We start from the raw sequence: 18,248 nt of genomic DNA, 5'->3' as shown, positions 1-18,248 counted from the left end.
CAGAACCAGAAATCAGAGTAATAACCATGTCTGAACATACACCCTGCCCCCTGCCCTAGCTCATCATCTGTACAAGATCCTACAAGACTGACTAACCAGTTAACATTGACAGGGCTGTTGTTTGTCAATAAAGTTTATCAAACATTCACTTGGATGCTGGGGAAGCCTATAGGAAGGGTAGGTAGTGTAGTCTTGAAGGACCAGGGAAGTCTTCATTGGGAAGATGATGTGTTTGCTGGAAGGGAAAGGAAAACAGCAGTTAGCGACTAACGTCAAGGTGAAAGGGAGTGGGGAGGGCAGTGGGAAATGCATTTTCGGCAAAATAATAATGTTTGCAAAGACACAGAGGTAGAAGTGAACTTTGTCTATTTTGAGTGAACTGCCAATAATTCGTCTACAAATAGGACATAATGTCAGAGTTAAGGAGGTAGCAAATAAGGCAGGAAGCTAGACAGGAGAGCAGATCAGACAGACATTTAAAACCACGTTTAGGCATTTTGCTCTCTTCTAAAAAGAATGAGCTTCTGCTTTTGACAGACCATTGGGATGGCATGGAGGAGGGAGGACGGGACAGGCATGAGTTGCTTGTTTCAGTGACCCGGGTATGAAATGACAGGACTACACTACAGTTGGGCATTGGGAACACAAAAAGTAGACAGATTCAGGAGGTCATATGGGTTGGGACCAGTAGGGCTTGATGAATGAGTGGCTTAGTGCCAAAGAAAAGGTCCAGGTTTCTGGCTTGGGATGTGTGTTAGTGCAAATTGGAAACGCTCATAGATGTCATATTTGCTGCCTCACATAAGAATCTTAAATGTTGGCTTCCTATTTAAAAATGAGCTTGGTCACAATTGGCTTAGTGAAAATTAAACTTTATTGATAAGAAGGGTAAGCCATCTGGCTATTCTCCGACTGGTTGATATCTATTTCCCTGGGTATAATAAAGATGTAACCTCTGCCACAGGAAGCTATTACCTGATATTATTTATTTCCTGATAAAAAGGAGCAAATCATGCCTGGACATCTGTGGAAAATGAGTTTCTAATAAAGCTAAGGTAGTTAATGTCTAAATGGGACTTTCTCCTGAGATGACAAATGTCTACTCTGTTGAAATAGTTTCCATAAAACTCTGTAGGTAAGAGGGTAAAGATATTGTGTAATTGTCAATGAGGCAATAAAGGGATGTTTGTTTACTGGGTTTATAATCAACAACGAACTCTCACTCTTATGAAAAATGAAAAGGCTTTGGTATACCAGTTTAGCAATAGAAGCTTCTGTTTCAGAAAAAAAAATATTTTAATATGTATTTAGTACAACATTCAGTGGATAATAGAAAAAAATATGGAGGGTGCCACTGGGAAAAATAGTAAACTGTGACCATGTGTGGAAGCACAATGCTAATAGCTCTTAGAACAAATAAAAGCATATTGCTGACCACTCAGTGAACACCAAGGGCTGTTTATTCTAATTGTGCTGTATAATTTTTGCTTATAAAATCCTTTACTGCTAGATTGCCGTCTGTATTGGCGGACCGCTGGAATGAGGTGAAGTACGCCTTTGCCTTGACTACCTGGTTGTTTTTCTCCCTTAAACACCTTGATGAACATAATTAACTGCCTCTTTGCATTGAATGTAACAGAAACTCACAAGGCCAGTATGCTAAAGATGACTATGTCACACTCAATTTCTGTCCTCATCTTGGGTGCTTTCTCTAGACTCTGGTTGGGTGTTGGTGATCCTCTAGAGGTCTTAGTGATCACTGAGCTCCAATGGGATACGTGGTTATCTTCCATGGACTATGAGAAGACCCCAACAGGGGTTCCTTTTTTGGGGGAAAGTTATCTAGAACCAGTCTGTATTAGTCAGGGTCAGACTAAGCTACTGTAACAAAGAGACCTGAACATACTAAGGCTCAAATAAGCTAAAAGTTTCTTTTTTACATAACAGTCCAGAGGTGAGAATGAGGAGAAGTGTGAGATGGGTGGGTGGTCTTGCCCCACCAGCAGGCTGGGGTCTCAGGTTTGCTGAGACCTATGGCTCTGTCATCCCTTGGACTATTGTCCACAGCTGCATGGTTAAAGCCATGCCATAAGCATCACATCCTCTTTCCAGCCCAAGGGAAGAGGTAAAGAGGGGATGAAGGGCAACCAGCTTCCATTTGAAAGATATAACGCAGAAGTTGCTTGTCCTATTGGCCAAAATATCATCACATGACCACACCTAGCTTCAAGAAAATCTGGAAAATAAAGTCTCTTAGTTGAGTGGCCAAGTATCCAGCGAAAATTAAGAGTTTTCTAGTACTAAAAGGAAGATGGGGAAAATAGTGATATTGGGGGGCATATGGTAATATCTGCCACACAGTCCTTTTGATCTTTTTTAGTGACTGCTGTCTTTCTCTGAGATGAGATTCATTTTATGAAGTGTTTAGGGACAGGTCCCTGTATCTTATTGATGATGCCCAGATGGTGACTGTTCATTGCTGAGAGAGAAGCCATTGGAAACTACATATTTCAAGTGTCATGTTTAAACTGATACAATTTGAACATTTCATACATTTCAGTTATTCATACATGAATACACTTCAATCTTAACGTAGCAAACTCAATATGGTGGTAATTACATTGTCTAACATATTTACCATCCTCCCTCAAACTATATCCAAGGGAAGCCTAAAATATATGTTGAGAATTTTCCTGTATTGTTCCACAACCTTGTCTCTCTGGAACATGGCAATTAAAATTTGCTACTAAGAAATAAATGATAACACTTGAAATTGTATGGGGTGCTTTGTTTACTTAACACTTAAAGATAATACATTAAGAGTACATTTGTATTGTGAAACAGAAAGTTTTCTTTCTATTGAGTCAAATGCACCTCAGAGAATTGGGGTTTTTGTTTTCTTCTGCAATGTTAAAATGGCATTTTTTCTGTAGGGTTTCCATAATATTCCTTGATGGGTTGGGACTGGTGAACCGAGAGGGCCTGGTCTTTGGAAGTGGGAGACACCAGGATTTTCTGAGAGCCCAAAAGAACCATTTGAGATCATTCAGGACTCTCTTCACATTTTTTAAAAAATTTAAATTAATTTTTTTTATTTTAGAGAAAGAGAGAGTACAAGCAGGGGAGAGGGACAAAGGGGGAGAGAGAGAATCCCAAGCAGGCTTCACTCTCTGTATGGAGCCCAACGCAGGGCTTGACATGGGACTTCATGTGGGGCTCGATCCCACAACACTGGGATTGTGACCTGAGCTGAAATCAAGAGTTGGACACTAAACCAGCTGAGCCATCCAGGCGCCCCTCTCTTCACACTTTTATTACAGCATTAACAATATTGTCTATTTATAGTATGGTTACCTATCTTTCTCTCCAATAGACTCTGGCCTCCTTGGGGGAAGGACTATATATTTTCCAACTTTGTGTCTCCTGGGCCTAGTGCACACTTGCCACAAAGTTGGGGCTATTTGAAAAGTTGAATGAATGGTTGGGGGAGGGGGGAAAGTGGGGCAATAGCCTGAAACAGGAGTTGGAACACCTCTCAGCTTATCAGGATGAAAGGAGGAAAAGATGGGCATGGATACAGGAAGTCCAGAGAGCTCCTGTCTGATGGCTCCATTTTCTCTTGAGGTATGAGGAGCTACTTCGGTTGATAGTGAGTGAGGGCGAGAAGATCAAGAATTTGGAGAAAGTAGAAAACTTTGCAATGGTTACTTGGAGAACACGAAACAGTTGATGGAGAAATACCTGACAGCATTTAAGATCTCTTTCACTTCTGGTCCCATCTTCTATTTATTGCCCTCTTTTCCCCTATCGTCTCCTTCCCATCACTGTTTAAAGATGCTCACATGCTTGCATCTTAAACACACAAAACCTTCCCACGACCCCTAATCCCTCTCCAACCATTGCCTTCTTTCATCTCCCCTTTCAAGACAAAATCCCAAGAAGAGTTTTGACCTCACTTCTCTACTCTCTCCTCTCCTTTGCCTCTCTCCCACAGACTCCTCTCTACTTTCTTTGTTGGAGTCATTCCCACTGAGTCTGAGTGATGTCCTTGTTGCTAAATGCAACCCAAACTTGAAGCCCTTATCTCATTTGATTTCAGAGCAGCATTTGACTGCTCCTTCCTTCGTGAAATTTTCCCTTTTCTTGGCTTTTAAAATATTTCTGTGTCTCTTATTTCTCTAGCTGGTCCTTTCCAATATTCTTTGCAGGCTCCTCTTGTTCTGCCTGCCCTTAAGAATTGGTTTCTCTCCTCGGGGTTTTGTCTTGGGCTTTCTGTTCTCCTCATGCTACACTGCCCTGCTATGCAATCTTACTTGCTCCTACATCTTCTGTTGTATCTTTATGCTGATGACTGCCTAACCTACATTTTCAGCTTATATACTTCCTTCCCTTTGGCTCCGGATCCGTATATCCGGTTGCTTCCTGGACCTCTACATTAGCATGTCTTATAGAAACCTCATCTCATTGTGTCCATAACTCAATTCATCACCATTCTCTTGACACCTGCTCCTTCTCCCATATTCCCTAGATTAGTCAATGTCATCTACACCCATTTGGCAGACAAGCCAGAAATCAGACATCATCCCTGACCGCTAGCTCTCTATCACTGTATTTTACCTCTTCAAAGTCTCATAAAATACAGCAACATGTTACTGCTACCCTAGGCTAGCCACTTATTTCTAGTCCGTTGCCTCTCCAACTCAAACCTCCATATTGCAACCAGAGGGTCATCTCTGAATGCAAATTTTATCATTTTCTCCTCTGCTTAAAATGTAAAGATGTACCCTTTTCCTCCTCCATGAAGTTTGCACTTTTACAGGCTTGTGCTCCTTTACGATTTGACTACTCCTAATTCATACTTAACCATCCCCTCACTGACTCTCGAGATGACATGCAGACTGACTTCTTTTTGGTTCTTTAACGTACCATGTTTTCTCTCATCCCAATGTGATGCTTTTTCTGTCTAGACCACCCTTTATTCTTTCCTTCTTTGCCTGGATAACATTCATTTATTTATTCACTTAACAAATATTTGGTTAATGTATTATAGCATTAGTGCCACACTGCACTAAGCATTAAGGATAAGGCTAATGAGTAAGAAAGAAAAGTCCCTGTTCACTAACATGAGGACTGGTGCTGTTCTAATCAAGTTTTTGTGTCTTCTGTCATGACAGGAATCCAACTAAAGCTCATTTGTGGATTCTTTAGAGATGTCCAAGGGAGACTTTTCGCTGCACCCTTCCTTAGGGAAGGATGCTGGGTAGCTCACAAGTCAAAAAAAAAAAAAAAAAAAAAAAAGGTAATGATGAGGCTTCAAAGGATCCAAAAAAGTTCTAGCATCTCAGGGTCAGGAATCCTTGAATTGGTTCCTCTTGGTAATAAAGTTGTTATTGACCCATCTATAACTAACTTCCTAAAATAGTGATAGAATTGAGGGGACTTCTGTGTGTCCTTTTGATTAAGACTCATATTCCTGGGAGAGGGAATCTGATTGACCTAGCTATGGACAAGCATCTATACCTACAGTTTGGATACTATTTCTGGCAACCAGAGGCACTGCAACAATGATTACAGTATTCCAGATAGGAAATAATGGTAATTTGTATTATGATAGCAATGGAGGTGGAGAAAAGTGAATGGATTCAGCATATGTTGATAGACAGACTGACAAGATTGCAGAATGAAGAGGTTAAAAGTGGAGGGAAAGGAATTATGGATGATGCATAGATTTTGGGTTTAAACAACTAACGGGAGGTGGTGCCATTTGCTGAGATTGAGGACTGATGGAGGAGGAGATTTGGGTTGATGGGGTTTTCAGGGTAGAGATGAGATCATGAGTCCACTTTGCTTATGATAAGTTTGAGATGCTTAATCAGCCATTGAATATGAAACCAGAGCTCAGTGGAGCAATCATATCTAAAGATGTATATATGAGAGTCTTCAGTATATAGATGCTATTTAATGTCATAAGTCTAAATGAGATAACCTATATATATGAGTACAACATAGTTATTTGACATTTGTGTACATTTCAAAAATGATCACCACAATAAATCTAGTTACCATCTGTTACCATATAAAATCAATACAATATTATTGACTATATTCCCCATTCTGTACATTACATCCCCATGACTTCTTTATTTTATAACTGACGTTTGTACTTCTTCATCCCCTTCACCCATATCAGGTCCTCACCCCCCTCTCTTTGGCAACTACCAGTCTGTTCTCTGTATGTATGAGTCTAGGTTCTGTTTTGTTTGTTTGGTGTTTTAGATTCCACATATACATGAAATGATGTGGTGTTTGTCTTTATCTGTGTGATTTATTTCACTTTGCGTAATACCTTCAAAGTACATCCATGTTGTGAAAAATGGCAGGATTTCATTCTTTTTTATGCTTGAATAGTATTCATATATATATATATATTCATACTCATATATATGAATATACACACACGCACATTCATTTATTGATTGGTACTTAGATTATTTCCATATCTTGACTTTTGTAAATAACATGGCAATGAAAATATGAACACAGAGGGGCATATATCTTTACTGAATTCCTTTATTAGTTCTAATGTTTTCTGGTGGCATCATTAGGGTTTTCTTTATATAGTATCAGGTCATCTGCAAATAGTGACAGTTTTACTTCTTCCTTTTCAATTTGCATGCCTTTTCTTTTTCTTGACTAATTGCTCTAGCGAGGATTGCCAATACAATGTTGAATAAAAGTGAGGAGATGGGCAGCCTTGTCTTACTCCTTTCTGCTTTTCATTATTGAGTACGGTAGTAGCTGTGGGTTTGTCATCTATGGCCTTTATTATGTTGAGGTACATTCCCTCTATAGCTACTTTTTGGGCAGTATTTATCACAAATGGATGTTGAATTTTGCCAAATGTTTTTTCTGCATCTATTGAGATGATCATATGACTTCTATCTCTCGTTTTGTTAATGTGCATCATGTTCGTTGATTTGCATATGTTAAAGCATTCTTGCATCCCTGGAATAAACCCCACTTGATTGCAGCAAATCATCTTTTTAATGCATTGTTGAATTCAGTTTGCTAATAGTTTGTTGAGGATTTTTGCATCTATGTTCATCAGAGATATTGACCTGTGGTTTCTTTTTTTGTAGTGTCCTTGTCAGGGGATGGTATCAGGGTAGTGCTGACCTCGCAAAATGGTTTAGAAGCATTTCCCATAAATACATCATCAGATTTCTAAGGAACTTTGCTTCACTGGTGAATTCTACCAAACATTTAAAGAATATTTAACACCTACCGTCTTAAACTCTTCCCGTGAAATTGAAGATATAATTATTGAAGATATAAATTATTTGAAGGTATAATTTATTTGAAGACGTAAATTATTATATCTCTATTGTATCCTGGCTGCCAGACCAGGAGATCTGCAAGTGTTGCTCGCATGACAGTTACAAATACTGGGGGGGGGGGGGGGGGGGGGGGGGGGGCAGGCCAAGGGTATAAGCTCTTTTCCGGCAGATCTCATCAAGCTTCAGGAAGGCCACGGGGGTGTGTGAAGGTGGGTCTTCATGCTTACATTCCCGAGAGTGCCTCTGCAGCCTCTAGATGTGTGGGAAACCTGAAGCATGTTCCTCAAGTTGAGGCTCCAGGCTAAGTCGGTGGGCCTTTTTCATAGGAAGACTGGGCTTGTGTGTCAGTCTATTGTCTGTGCAGTGCTGTGGGGTGGTGGCTTGCAAACACTCTGTCTTTCCAATTGTTACATCCCCATGAAGTTCAGGAACGCAGCCCACTTGACCGCCGGGGCCAGGCATTCAAAGGGGGACCCACGTGTGGACTGCATATGCCCACTGACTTCAGCTAGGCAGCTAGAGAGCGTAGGGGTTAGGCCATGCTCTCTGGCTTCAGCAAAGCAGTGGAATAGTGTCCTGACCACTTGCCCCACGCTGGTCTTAAAGGAGGGTGCCACCTCTGAGCTCTCCCACCTGCAAAATGGCGTCTGTCAGTGCCTCCATCTCTGGGGAGAGTTTCAAATATCCCCTGACCCTCTAGCAGGTACTATTAGATGAGTAAATAAATCTCTTTCAGGTATCGTCTAAGTGCATTTTAAAATTTTCCTGGGTTTTTCCTGGGTCTTGGGGTAAACAGGCTGCACATGAGCTCTTTGAAAGGGGAGTCTCCATTTCCTATAGTGCTTTGGGTCTCTTGGTTTTCTTCTTTCTTCTTCTTTTTTGTTTGAGAGAGAGAATGTGCATATGAGCAGGGGCAGGGGAGGGGCGGAGGGAGACAGAGAATCTTACGCTCAGCGCAGAGCCCAACGTGGGGCTTAATCCCACAACCATGGGATCACGACCTGAGCTGCAATAGAGAGTTGGACACTCAACCGAGTGACCCACCCAGGTGCCCGTGGGTCCCTTGATTTTCTAAGGCAGATGTTATAGGGGCTCATCTCTGTGAAGATCCCAGATATTAAGGTGCCTGAGGTGGGGGCACCAACCCCTCGCTCCTCCAGGAGAAGCACCAGCCTGGTGAGATCCCTCTCTACTTACTGTGCGTCCCCACACTTGGGGTGGGGTGTTTGGCAAGACCGTGTGTCTGCCTCTCCTACCCATCTTGATGTGGTATTTTTGTCTGTTGAGGTGGAAAAGCAGTTCACCCCGTTTCCAGATCTTTTTCAGAAGAAAATGTTGCATATATTGCCATAGTTCTGGTATGTCCAAGGGAGGTGAGTTCAGGGTCTTCCTATATTGCTGTCTTGCGGAAGTCCATGGAGAAACCCCCGGTCTGGTGAGGACTTTTTAGTGGCCCATAGAGTACCAGGGGTACACAGATGCCAAGCAATCCTATAATACCAACCCTTTATTTTTAAGATGAGGAAGCTAAGGCCCGAAAGTGGTCATCCTGTCCAAAAGGATATGATGATGATATTTTAGCAACTCTATTAGGCTGACCAATTGCACTAGTTTAATTCTTTTGCATCTCATAAATATAAATCCATAAATATTAGGGACCAAGAGGAATAAGTGCCTGGCAGCGAGGCAGGGAAGGTGGTTGTATGAAGAAAATGATGATACCAATTCTGCCTCCTTCATAGTTTTTTTCATTAGACCCCGTGGATAATATTGTGAAATGTCACGATGAACAATAAAATGACATACAAACGTGAGGCTGTATTTCTTTCTCCAGATAAGTCAGTTAAATGTTGGCTAATTTTCTCCAAAGTCACTTGTGCTTAAGAGAGGAGCTCATTCTCTTATGCCCTGATATCCGTCTGGTTTCAGATTTCTTAGCTCTCCTAAGCATTGATAGATTTCCAAATGAGACTAGGGTAGCACTTACATCAAGTCAAGCACGTTTGTGGGCTGACAAGCCCTGAGGGTCATCTCGTACTTTGGTATAGAGTGAGGAACCTGTACTTGCCTCTCCTTACAAGGCGGATGTCTCTAAAGGCCCAGAGGGCACCCGAGGGTGGGAAAGACAGGATGGTGGACAAGGTTAGTTCAGGGGCCAGCTCTGGAATGTACCAGGGCCATTGTAAGTCCTCTAGGAGGCACAAGAATATTAGACAAACCCAGTCCAAGATGGACAAAACACACCATTAAATAGAAGTGAATAACATACTCTTGAAATGAAGACAAATGTGTTTTAGCTTGATTTTCTTTTCTCATTTTTCCTTAGGGGGCCACGTTGCCTCGGAGTCCCACAAGTGGAATTGCTATTAATCACGATCACTTACCTTCCAGAGAGGAGAAAATAAAGTTCAACGGGTGCAAGCTGTATTTTTAAGATTTTGATACATTTGGAAACTGTAGCTCTATTCTTCCAAGGAATTGCCAACTACAGAAGGAGAGAAAAAGCTTATAATCAGGGACATAATGTCAGACTTTCTGGCAGTTTCATTTAGGACATTTATCCAGCCCGAGAAAAAAGAAAAAAAAACATTATTAGGTTTCCATTCCAGATTTGTTCCAGAGAAAGCTTTTCACTTCCCCTCCCATGACTCAGAATCTTAATATAAAACACACAGGGGCTACTGGGTAGAAAAAGAACAGTATCAGATGGGAATTTAGGGATCTACAATTATAATAAATATCACTCTCTGGGCAAGGTAAGAATAATTACTAAACAGACCCCTCAGCCCTGCCCTCCACACCTTCTCCACCCGACCAACTGCCTTGTGTACAGATATTGTGAGTATGTGGGACTCAGGACCAGCGCCTGGCGCGGGGATCTGGTCCTGCCTGAGGAAAAACGCTGAAACCTGAACCTTCAGTTAGGGCCCAGACCAACCATAGCCGAATTCACCCTCCCATCCTTCTCACCCTTTCATCCTAGTATACATACTGCATATGTAACTAACTGCCCAATGCTTAGAAAAATGCTCAGTGGTAAACTCTCATTCTAAAATAATGGTCTGATAAAAGCAGCTTGTGATAATCTATATTCTGAATAATTCAGGTCCTGTACATCCATGACTGCCTCTATTTCTAAGCACTGACAAGATCCTTTTTCTCCTTCTTCATTTAATTGATTCTTCACTTGTTCCTCACAAGAACAACAACCAAAAAATGGGTTTGAGGTTGCCTACAGTAATATGTGGAATATAAACACAACGAGAAATAAGTGAGGAAATTGATGGGAGAGGGAAATTGGATTGCAAACACGAGAGACCGCCAGGGATGAGGTTATCATTTGGAAGCCCAAATGGTAAAGTCCTCTTGAAAGCCAGAGGTTTGGAGCTTGTTCGGAGCTTCTTGAGTGACAGAGGCAAGGGGCTGAGTTGCAATTGTCGGTGTCCAATAGTCAAAAGTATCCCAGTCCCTCCCGCAAACTTCATACATTAGCTCTCCACATTGTATTTAGGAGTACCAAACTTTTGACCATTTTGACTTCCCCCTTCTGTAAGAAGCTGGAACAGGAAGGTGGAGAAAGATGTGCATACATCATAGGCTGCATTGAATCTGAGTTCTTGATGTAGCAGCATTTCCTAAATTAGGTTGCATACCAGAATTATCCAGAGAGCTTTAAAAAATACACATTCCTGGGGCCCGCCCACAAAGATTGGAGGTATGGGGTGGAAAATGAGAAATATGTATATATATATATATATTTTTTTTCTCCTCCAGATAGTTCTGCTCTAGCAAGTCCAAAGACATATGTTTAGAAACTCTTACCTTGTCCTTGCTGCATGCCACAATAATTGCACCCACTTTGTTTCACATGACTAAGTACCACCCCCTCCCCACTACCAAGGAGCTTAATTCTGTACCAACTCCCACTGCCGGGCGTGATCTACCAATGTTGGCCACCACTGAGCTTCCCAGCAAGGCTTCTGCCCCTTGCAACAGTGCATTCCTTACCATTTTGTTACATAGTGTGCTTTCTGGGCCTTCTCATAGATCAGGGTCGTCTCATAGGTTTTCCAACTTTAACTGGTACACCCATTATTACCTACTTTCCTGATGCTTTTGGTCCTTCCTTCAACTAACAGCACAGTATTACTTAGCGTGGGACACTTTTTTCTCTAAGCTCCTGAAACCACCCCTCCCCCCCATCACTACCTAACTGGGTTCTTGCCAAATGTTAAATTCTATGTGACTCTCACACCTATAAATTCTCCCTTATCTGACTCTCCTTCCTTAATCCTTGGAATTTAGTCCTGGATATCTTCTCCTGTCCCTGTCAGTACTATTGTTTAGGTCCTACAGCTCCTTTGGCTTAGGATCCCTTTCTTCCCCTAGCATGCCCAGTACTTCCCAGGCTAAATTTTGGTGTGAATTAATCTAGTTATTTGAGTGGCCAGAAGAGGAAGATAGGACAGACCCTGAGTAGAGTCTATGTTGTCTTGCAAGGACAGAGTCCCTCCGCCTTGTCTTTCATCAAGGTGGGGAGGGGGCATTAGCCTTTAATGGGGAGGGGTGGATCACTTCTACAGAGGGTTCAAGAGAATCTGGGGACTTAAGATTGCCAAGTGCATCAACCTAGACATCTTTATCTCATGTCTCAAGGTCCATTCTTCCCAAACTGGGGCCTTGGCCTTGGCATGTCAAACCTGCCAGGGATGTTGAATTGTTGGGAATTATACTGTTCTTGTTTTTGTAAGTCTTGGGCTTGGTTCTCAGATTTGGTTGCCCTCCAATAGCAGGAGACGAAAGTCACTTGATATGCCACAAAGCAGGCTTTGGCTTACCCGCCTAGTCTTTAACTGGTGATGAGTTATCCTTATTATTACTATTCCCTCTGTTTCTCAAATGCCTCGTACATCAGACCTGCTGAATATTCTGTTTCACTACTTTACCATCCCAGTTCACCACCAATGAAAGTTTTGCCTCATGCTGGGGTCCACCCATGCTCCACCTACCATCAGTTGATAGGAGTTATTATTAACTGGCTCATGGATGATCCAGCTCCCAAATCTTATTGTTGAATCATTTTGCAGACCACTCCTAACACACCAACTGTCACAAATCACGTACCCTGGGAGGTAGTAATCTTGGGAGGGTAGACTCCTACGGGAAAGGGAAAGAATCAGGAGTGAGCAGAAGGGGAAAGGTGGCTGTGATGACCAAGATCCCGGGCAATCCCATGATTTACTCGGAGGCTGAGGAGGCTCTGGATTGTCATCCCAAACTGGGGCAGGGGACCAGGCCTTCCATCTCTGACCAGTCACTGCATGTGGGCTCTCCCAGGAAGGCGATGTGAGCTTAGCTTAGGCAGTTCTCTTCAACAAAGAGCAATCTCGGCGGCAGGAATCAATCACGAGCTGTCAGCCACCAACATTCCCAGCAGCCGGGGAAATGACTGCCTTAGTGCTGAGAGGGCGGAGGTCTCTGGATGGCCCAGCAGAGTGTCCATTAGAGAAAGGAAAGCAATTAGGGCTTTGAACTTCAAGTCACTTACATAAAATATGTAAAGTCTGATTTGTTTGCTGCTATATGGACAAATATGGTATCACAGAATCTTCTGAGATTGAGACTCAGAACACTAACGTGAATTTGGAGAGATGAAGGGGAGATCATTGGATGGCACTCCAATGATATAAATCCAAAAATTCTTCCTGACGGTGGTCTCCTCTTTAAAGTTCTTCTCTCTTCGCAGTCTGGGAGAGCCTGAGTGTTAGGAACTACAGTTCCCCCACGTCTCTATCCTGTAAGGTCTATAGTCTATATTATCAGACACTACAAGAATCAAAGGTGTGCTACCTGTCCTCCAGGTAGGTAGACAGCAAAGCTATTTCCAGGCTTGATCAATTATAAATTCTTCCACTGATTTATGAGAGCTGTTTGGGGGGGTGCAGGAGGGAGAGAAGGGGGAAAAGAGCACCACGTTAAATATGCATATAAATTATAGGATGCATCTTAATTTCAGAAATGTTAAAATGTGCTTAATTATGCGCCTCAGTAAGGAGACAATGCAGTATGAGGCAGTGGTGAGCGTTAGGATGAAAAGACACAAATTACGAAAAGAACCAAGGAAAGAAAGAATATTCCAGAAATAACAGGAAAAGCCTCATGGGAGAGGTAGAATTTGAATAAGGCCTTGAAGGAAAAAAAATATGACACACTTAATATGTGTGATCCTATGGTTATTGACCTTGAAAACATGTGCATTTATCTATTCATCCTGGTCTAAGCTAGTAGATAAAATCACACTTTGCTGTTCCATTCTTCATTTCAGCTGAACCTCATAGTGTATTCAATTCGCGGGGATCTCATTATTGATCCACTCACATTACGTTGCTACTTAACTATTTAAGTGATATTTGCATATATATCATCTTATGGTTGTCAAGAGACCTTGCAGCCAAGGAAGCCTATTAAAATACCAGTAGAGCAAGTGTTGTTTACATTTGCTCTGCTACCTGTTAACATTCGCCAGTTGAGTGTTGTAATCTAGTAACAACAGGGACACAATAATAAATTTGAGGCTAAAATGACATAGTTACCTCAAATGTACAGGAAAGCAATGGATAGAAAGTAATTCCCCGTTACTATCACATTTCACATCTGCGTGTGGCAGAACGAGATAAGAAAAAGAAATACTATTCTATGATGAAATCCCAATATTTTGGCAAACCTTAAAACATTTTTGAATTAAAGTGCCTGTTTCTTCTACTTATAGAATTAATATGTGCTCGTTGTAAAAAACGTAGAAAACGCAGACAAGTGAAAACTGGGATGAATTATTTACCTCTAATTCTTGGTAAGGCAGGAATAGCAGTATGGCAATTGAAAATAGGAGTGATGTCATCATGGAGGGGTTTTTCAATGGTATGATGGAAAACCAAGTCTCAGGTTAACACACACACACACACACACACACACACACGTGCGCGCGTGCTGCATCCTATATAGTTCAAATCTTCTGGAAAATTATAAGTCTCCCTGTCTCCCTCCCACACTCCTCCCACCTTTCCTTATTGGTCTTTTCCACAAACTAACTCCCTTGTGAATAACATGAACATCCACTTTTACAAGGCTTATAGGACAAGGAGCCAGGAAGGCTGCTATACCAGCACGTGAGAGGCAGTTTTGGACATAACAGGAAATTGAAGATGGTTTCAAAGTTGGTGTCATGGCACTGTCCTGAGAATTATTGTTCTTTCCCAGAAGCGATGCCAGACATTGGCTGTGACACTTCAGAGTTGTTTTGGAGCAACGCTCTTGGTTGTCATTGTAATGGTGATGTATGACGTATAATAAGATTTGTTGATTTAGGAAAACCACATCACATATAAAAACATCCATTTATAACCATTTGACCAGTCCATCTTTAAAGGGATTTGACTGCATCTACTAAATCTCTCTAATACTAAATCTCCCGTGTGTTAGTTGTGGGTCTGCTCTGTAAATCTTTTGGAAAGAGTTAAGATACAAGTGATCAGAGAGTAGAAGTGGAACTTTGGGCAATGCACCTATGCAGTGAATACTGATGGTGTGACAGAACGAGAGCCATTTCCTGAAACTGAACTGCATTGTGGAGGCAGATGGTCAACTGAATAGATGTCATTCACCACAACTTGTGCTGAGCTAATTACCTAATGCAAGAACGATGTCTGGGGAGCCTCATAAATGATATATGGGTGACTACAGTGTAGCCAAAATTATGGCAGCTATTAAAATGCCATCGAGGTCCAAAAATAGAAGGAAAAGAGCAGGTTAATAATATTTTATTATCATTTTTCCTTAGAAATTCAAAGCATCTTATCATGTCAGGAACATGACACAGGCCGAGTAGTAACCACAGAACAGGGCTATTTATGTGATTGCTCACTCTGTGTGGGTGGTTGGGATACCTTTACTTGAATTATTGCTTCTGCAGAATAAAATAGTATCCTTCTGACCTGCACACTTAAATGCACCTCTGAAAGTTTCCAGTGCCCAGGTAGGATCTGTTCTTACAAACACTGCGGTGTTTGCAGTATCCTTAAAAGGAAGCCAGTTGTAGAACTAAGAACTGGTCTACAAGATGAGCTCAGGCTTCTTGACTCCCTATTTAGTTTGGTCTCTGATAGATGAATACAATGCCTGTTCACTTCTCCTGACTAGTTAGGGAGCTCTGATTTGATCAAACAGGTACCTTTCAACAAATCACGCCTTCTAAGTGCTTTCTGTTTTCTTTTATTTCCGCTCGTTATTAAGAAGTGTATCCAACACACCAAAATGCGCAGACAGCAATATAACACAGTTACCAGCTACCAAGATTTAATAAATGCTGCTATTTTGCCATGTTGCTTCATGTCTTTAATGGGAAAGTGGTGGGAAGAACAGAACACTCTAGAATTTAGAAAGACTTTTCCAAGCCCATTCTTCTCCCTCCTCAAGGGAAATCTCTATATCAAAGGTGATGTGTGTCCTTCCTTTCCATGAGTTTTTATTTGACTAGAGTCATGTGTATGCATAAGAATATACAAGATTATATATATATATATATATATATATATACCTATTTAAAACACACAGAATAATACACAGAATAAATGGCATTATTACTATACACATTCTACAACTTGCTTTTTTATCTGATGTTATGTTTTCCAGGTCCTATCCATATGAATACAAGTGGGTCCAGATCTTCCTTTTAACTCTGGTTTAGAATCCGTTGTATAAGATATACCATATCTTACTCACCCAAGTCTCTGTCCTTGAACATGTTGGTCACTTCTAATTTTTTCTTTAATACCAACAATATTCCAATAAACACCTTTGTACCAAGAAGTAGAATTGCCTATTCATATAATTCATCTTTTTTTGTGTTATTTTATTTTTCTTGTTCATTTGAGGGAGTTATTTACATTATTTAATACAATCTGTTGTTGTTATATAATACAAATATCTTCTTCAATTCTATGGTTTATTTTTACACATTGCTTGTGCTCTCTTTTGTTCCTGGTGAAGTTTATCATTTCTTTCCTTTATAATTGGTGCTTTTTTGTCTTATTAAAGAAATCCCTGTGTGTATCCTTCTAATTTCTACTAAAAATGCTGGAGTTCTACGTTTCACATTTAAATCTTTAATCCATTGGTAATGTATGGACATAGTGTGAGACAGGGATCAAATTTAATATTTTTTCTATATGAAAACCAATTTACCTCCTACCAGTTCTTGCATATTCCACAAAAATAACCTATCTGTAATGCTATCTCTTTCGTATGGTAAGTTTTTGTGTAAGCCGGACATTACTAGCACTCACCAATAGCTGGTGATCTTGTCATTTCTGGATATATCAAAAACCACCTCCCAGCTCTTCTCCAGCTTGGCAAGGCTGTGTAACTAGTAATGGCCAGTGACCTGTGAGCAGAAGCCCTTGTGTGTCAATTTTGGGAAAAGAATGAAAAATCCTTGATCAATATTTCAGATGCCCTGAAGAATGTGTGTTGAGATGTCAGGGCCACAAGACAGAGCTGTCTGCATTGTGACATCACCTCATAGTCATCTGTACCAGCAGGAGACTCTATACGAACAAGAAGTAACCTATAAGTGCTAAACCTCTGAGATTTTCAGGCTAATTTGTTGCTGTAGCTTATCCTGATTAATATACCATGGTTCTGATTCTGGGTTGTTTTCTTCCATTGGTTTATTTGCCTATCCAAGCACCGATACCACACTGTCTTAATTATTTTGGTGTTAGGGGAAGTCTTGGTTTCCAATAGGGCAAGTCTGCATTCCCCTTCTCTCTCTTATCTTTGATGTTTTACCTTTGCAAATGAATTTTAGGATTATTGTCAAGGGTAATGAAATTGCTGCTGAGACCACGATTAGAATTTTATTAAATTTGGTCTTTACGTTGGGAAGAAATGACATCTTCATTATATCGAATCTCCTCTCCAAAGGCGTGATAAACCTTCTCCATTTATTAGGTGTAATCATATTAAAATGCCACTTTTATTTTTTGTAGATCAAAACACAAAAGCAGACTTGAGCAAATGGAAGGACATCTCTTGTTTTGCTTGGGACATCTCAACATAGTCAAGATGCAACTTCTCCCTAAGTTAATTTATAAATTTAATGCAATCCTAATAAAAACACCAGTACTGACAAGCTCTTTGTTGAAGGTGGGAAAGTTGATTCTAAACATAATAGGAGAAAATAAACACATAGGAATCATTAGAAAAGTGCTGAGAAGAAAGAAGCATGAGAGAAGACTGACTCTCCCATATTATCAGAGCACATTCCAAAGCTTCTATGATTAAAACGGTATGGTACCGGCACATGAACACATAGAACAACAGACGAGAATTGAAAATTCATAAATAACCCACCTACATGGAAAAATCTAGTGTATGAAAAAGGAGGTATTGCAAATCATTGGGGCAAAAATGGGATTTTCTACTGTGTGGTGTTGAGACAACTGGAGAGCCATTTGGAAAAAGATAAAACTCACACTACATACAAGAATAAACTCCAAATTAATAAATGATCTATATATGAAAAAATAAGACTACAATGACTAGGAGACACGGATGAATTCCTCTACAATCCAGCTGTAGAAAAAGCCTTTACAATTATGACCTGAAACCACATGTAGTAAAAGAAAAAACAGGACATTCTGTTTAGTCATTGGCCAAAATGCTTAAAAGTGTCAATGCCATGAAAGCCAATGAAACAAACATTTGAGAAATTCAGATTAAGGGACACTAAAGCAACCTGATCACGAAATGTATTGGGTGATCCTGGGTTGGATCCCATACGGGAGGGGAAAGATACATAATTGAAACAACAGGAAAGGTTGGCTGTGGCTGGAAGATTAAAGTCTTAAGAAT

At 40.8% G+C, this 18,248-nt stretch overlaps 1 long non-coding RNA gene across 1 annotated transcript; it reads right to left on the bottom strand.

Annotated features, from left to right (window-relative positions):
- Positions 1–128: 128 nt before the first annotated feature.
- LOC125911267 (uncharacterized) lies at positions 129–16,904 on the bottom strand. Its single transcript, XR_007454307.1, has 5 exons — positions 16,679–16,904; positions 13,188–13,264; positions 12,347–12,494; positions 9,722–9,822; positions 129–235 (listed from the first exon to the last, which is right to left on the bottom strand). It is a non-coding gene; the product is annotated as an uncharacterized LOC125911267 (long non-coding RNA).
- Between the last annotated feature and the right edge of the window lie 1,344 nt (positions 16,905–18,248).

This window comes from Panthera uncia (genome assembly GCF_023721935.1).
Source record: "Panthera uncia isolate 11264 chromosome C1 unlocalized genomic scaffold, Puncia_PCG_1.0 HiC_scaffold_3, whole genome shotgun sequence".
In the NCBI taxonomy this organism is placed as follows: Eukaryota; Metazoa; Chordata; class Mammalia; order Carnivora; family Felidae; genus Panthera; species Panthera uncia.
Note: the sequence above shows the minus strand (reverse complement) of the source record. Positions and strands in the feature narration are given on the sequence as shown.